Genomic DNA, 4,862 nt, shown 5'->3' on the forward strand with positions numbered 1-4,862 from the left:
ATATCTGCTGGGGTAACGTTTAGGCCATTACCCTCTGTAAAACTGGTACATGACAGCGGAGATAATAGAGATGGAATAGCTTCCTTATATTTGATAACAGCATTATCAGACAAATATCTACAGTAGAAGTAAGAAGAATAATAAGAATCATGGGTAGGTGACAGCTCTAGAGAAACTGCAGAGAAGCGTGTAGGACTGCAACTCTGCATCCTGGTCTCAACTCTGGGTTGTCATGACTTTGGTTTTCTAATAAAATCTGTCATATTTCTAGAAACACCTAGGAACACCTCCCTAGGGAGGCGTCCAGGGGGCATCCTGAATAGATGCCCGAGTCACCTCAACTGGCCCCTCTCGATGTGGAGGAGCAGCGGCCGCACTCCAAGCTCCTCCCGGATGACCGAGCTCCTCACCCTATCTCTAAGGGAGCGCCCAGCCACCCTGCGGAGGAAACTCATCTCGGCCCGCTTGTATCCAAGATCTTGTCCTTTCGGTCATGACCAAAAGCTCATGTCCATAGGTGAGAGTAGGAACGTAGATCGACCAGTAAATTGAGAGCTTTGCCTTTCGGCTCAGCTCCTTCTTCACCACCAGAAAATGATCTTATGACACAATAAACAGACCCAAATAAACAATGGTTAGACTGAGTACAGAAAGAAAGCATAAATGAAATAAAATTACAAACTTATATCATCAGTGACGCACACAACCTCCCCTGAAGAACAGAACAGTTCACCGACTATCATGAAATCCACTGCAAAGAGACGCTAATTACCGAGCCTGAGTTTCTTAAAGGGCCACCGTCCCCCTTAACAGTTAACATCACAGTGGAGAATAACATAATGTGATAACATAACAGAGGGCTTCCCTACAAAAATAAACTCCAGAAATGTAACTCTTTCACACTTTTTCTGCCTGACTCCAGATTTTAGTACTTTCTGAGTTTGCTGTGTGTTAGTACATGTAGTTGTGTACAGTTCAGCTGCTGCTGTCCTTGGTGCTGAATTCACCAACCCAGCTGAATGGTCCTGAGTGCTTATTGTTGTAATTCATTTGGTATTTTTGAGAAGACTGAATATCATTAGTATGGGTTATGTTTTGGTTAGTGTTAGGCTTTCAGTTATGATGGTTAAGGTTAGGTTAAGGTTAGGTTAAGGGGCAAGGGAATGACTTATGGCAACATGTGTCCTCACAAATCAAGAATGTGTGTGTGTGTGTGTGTGTGTCCTTTGATGCCTTTGATGTATCAACATTCTACAGTCTGATGTCACAGGCTGCAGTAAGTGGACACACAGCCAGAGACAAGTTCAGAAGTCAAACAGGAGCAGAAACAGTTGGACTGGACAGGACTTGCTCATGATTTAGGAGGAAAGAACCACTCAAATAATTCTGCACTATTACTAACCAATCATTGAGCCCATATAGCTCAGTCGGTAGAGCATCAGACTTTTAATCTGAGGGTCCAGGGTTCAAGTCCCTGTTCGGGCGTTTGTTTTGGGGGCGGCCGTGGCTTTGGACTTTGGACCGCCTGGAGATCGGAGGGTCGCTGGTTCGATTCCTCAACCAAGCACAATAGATACGCACAATGGATATGGGTGGTGGTGAAGGAGACGCCCCCCCCCCCGGCCTATGCGACCATGGCCGTTGTGCCCCTGAGCCACCGATCTCCTCGATCCCCGGGTTCCTTCTCGGAAAGCCCCCTGCCACAGTGTCTCTAGTGCATGTCCATGCTTGTGTGTGTGTTTCGTTCACTTTGTGTGGGTAAAATGCAGAGAAGGGAATAATACAGGATTAAAACTTAAACTTAAAACTTGACAAGGAAGGTCCAGATCACTTGGACGGTTTTCAGTTAGTTGATGTCAGTGTTTCAGTTCAGTGGGATGTGTTTGTTAAATTGGCATGATGTCTAATCACACAAGAACTTCAGCCCAAAGGTTTCAGTACATGTTCAGTTTATTTACGCTGATTGTATCTGTGAGATTTTCCTATTGTTAACTTTTTTTCATATTGTCAAAGGTTTTCATTTTTTGCTTCAAAGCATTATGGTTTGTGTTGAAAGAAAGGTGCCTCTTTTTTACAAGTTTATCTTTTAAACTTCAAATGTTCAAAAACATTCACATGCTTTTATGTAAATTGAAATCATTTGTGGTTGTTGCTTTGGATCCTCCTAAATGATGGAACATAAAATCCATAGTCCATGTCCTGTGTAAAAGGGACTTCCAAAGTTCAAAAGAAGCAAACATGAGGCTTCAGCAGTCTGACTGAGTGTGACCGAATGTGTACAGGGAGAGGAGGAGAGAGGAAATCAGTGCATCATGTGAAGTCTTCCAGCAGTGTAGACCTATAGCAGCATAACTAGTGGCTCATTCTCTATTGGAGACTTTAGGAACCACAAGTAAACCTGCATTCTGGGAACACAATGTTCCAGGGTAGTAGGGGATGGCTGCACTGCTGCTGTGACCCGGCTTGGTAACACAGCCGGCCATTGCCAACTCTTAACATTCTCCTCTCCTTAGCTGTGTCTTCAGTAGCTAAACTTGTGTATCTATGCTGAAGATTAGAGAGAAAGCTCTGTTCTAAAACGTCTCTGTTTTCAGCTCTCAGGACTTTTGCAGCTTCTACCTCAGTCTCTACAGTTTGGAGTTTAGTCTCACTCCTGTGCTCTTGTTTGTACTTTGGGATATCAGCCTTATGTCACTGTTTACTGATCAATTACAGCCATATCAGAGCTGTGTTATGTTACTGATAATGCAAACCAAACTTTTCCTGCTTAACTGTGGAAAAAGTTGTAGGAATATTGATTGTAGTTATCAGTGAGTTGGCAGTGCTTTAGTAGAAGCTCAGATCAACAACTTCATTTGCTGTGCAGTAAAGTGGAAAAACACATTTTTCACTGTTCCAGCACAGTTTGAGTGTTAGTGACCATTCACATCATGACTTGATGTGACTACAACCAACACAATGGAAAATCCTATTTGAATGGGTTTGTATTATACTTTTGTGTTTTACTTTTCCAGGTCCTTCAACTTCACATTTTAATATGAGGACTTAAAAAATTACAATGTTTAATTCAAAGAACTCTGAAATATCACATTCAGTGTGCAGCTCACACTGTTGGTGGTTGGCATCTTCAGACTCCCTGAAAGCTGACATACAGTATTAGTTGAAGAAGGTAGTATTTTTATTTTGGATGAAACACATCCAGGTGTATCACTGTCCCTGTATAATGTGCTGACTTCAAAAGATTTCATTCCTAAACCATCACTGAAATTCATTGTGCAGAAGTGACTGTTACATGTCCAGGCTCCACAGTATACCATGGACCTTCTGCACCGCACACCATCTAAACTTTGGAATAATCTCCCAGTAAGTCTGAGGTGTGTGGACTCTGTGGACTCTTTCACAACGCAGATACAAATCCATCTGTTCAGACAGGTTTTTAGGTAATGTAGTATTTTCTGTTTACACTTGTGTGTGTTTGTTTGTTTGTTTCTCTTTCTTTGACTGAAGCAGTGTGTGACTAGATTAGAGCCTTTGTGGAGGCAGAGTGATGAGTCTGGGAGCCTGTGGTTTGGCTGCAGCTCATGTGATTGTGTTTTAACTGAAGATATTATCAGAAAATGAGTTATCATCCACATTAGTTTAACAGCAGAAGCTGTGAAAGAAGTCTCTTATCAAGCTCACACTGTAAAGTGGGTTAAAACACTCACACAACATTAATCCTGATGAATTTTCTACATTTAAAAGTCACTTTTTGCCTTCAGTTGTTTGATGGCAAATCTGTGTTTGACAAAATCCTTTCAGCAATGTTTTTCCTCAGCTGAGAGATTGAAGGTGTGGACAATAACTTGTTTGTGTCTCTTGATGAAAACACACATTTGATGTGTGGAATGAAGGTTTTTCAAGGATCAAGGATCAAGGAACTTTATTGTCATACCAGGACATTTACATGTTATGGTACGAAATTAGTACTCAGGTCTGTTCTCCAACAGAATGGATTTATTGTAGTGGACAAAGAGGAGGGTCAGTTCAGTTCTCTGTCACAGTTCAGCAGGTTTAACAGCTCCCTCCTTTCTGTCACCTCTCAGCTGGAAGAGTCTCTGTTTGTCTGCTGGAGAAAGCAGTGCAGTGGATTAGACTGTGCTGTGCAGCAGAGTGTGTTTCTGTGACAGACTGTTGTAGTAAAGACTGAGTCCTTTGGAAAAAGGCAGATATCGATGTCCATGGCTCTTGTTTTCATTGTCACACTGAAATATTTCTTCAGGATGTTGTAATCTCTGGTTATTAGTCAGTCACTTAGTTTTATAGCCAGTTTATCACTCTTCAGTTTAATCAACACTGAGCTTTATCCACCTGCACACATCAAACACTATCATTAACAGGAGTATTAACACTACTGTGAACTGACAACATGGTGTGGAGAGAAGAAGTGGTGTTAATACACTGCAGGCTGAGGGTGTGGCTGATGAGGTGATTGCAGACAGGTGAGCAGGAGCTCTGGAGGGAAACCCAAAGTAAGTCAACCACACCCAGGCCTACACACACATAGACAAGAACACAGACAAACAGGGGACAAACAAGAAACACTAGGGAGGTTCTTCCAGAAACATGAGGAAGGAGGGAGAGACTGTCGGCTCCTAACAGGACTTTGTACCACGCTCTCCACTAAAAGATGGTGAAGAGAGAAGTTTCTGTGCTGTATTTTTTCATCCTATTGCTAAATTACAAAAGCAAATAAATTTCAAATAGATAATTAACCAAATATGAATCAGGCCCATTTTCAATCTATACTGACTGATTAACAAAATGCTGATTTTATCTATTTAAAATTAAATCTACAACAGTGAAGTCTGCAAAAACTGAAG

At 41.8% G+C, this 4,862-nt stretch overlaps 1 non-coding gene across 1 annotated transcript; it reads left to right on the top strand.

The window, feature by feature from the left end:
- Positions 1-1,412: 1,412 nt before the first annotated feature.
- trnak-uuu lies at positions 1,413-1,485 on the top strand. The gene has a single exon. It is a non-coding gene; the product is annotated as a tRNA-Lys (tRNA).
- The last annotated feature ends 3,377 nt before the right edge of the window (positions 1,486-4,862 follow it).

This window comes from Toxotes jaculatrix, chromosome 2 (genome assembly GCF_017976425.1).
Source record: "Toxotes jaculatrix isolate fToxJac2 chromosome 2, fToxJac2.pri, whole genome shotgun sequence".
Classification (NCBI taxonomy): domain Eukaryota; kingdom Metazoa; phylum Chordata; class Actinopteri; family Toxotidae; genus Toxotes; species Toxotes jaculatrix.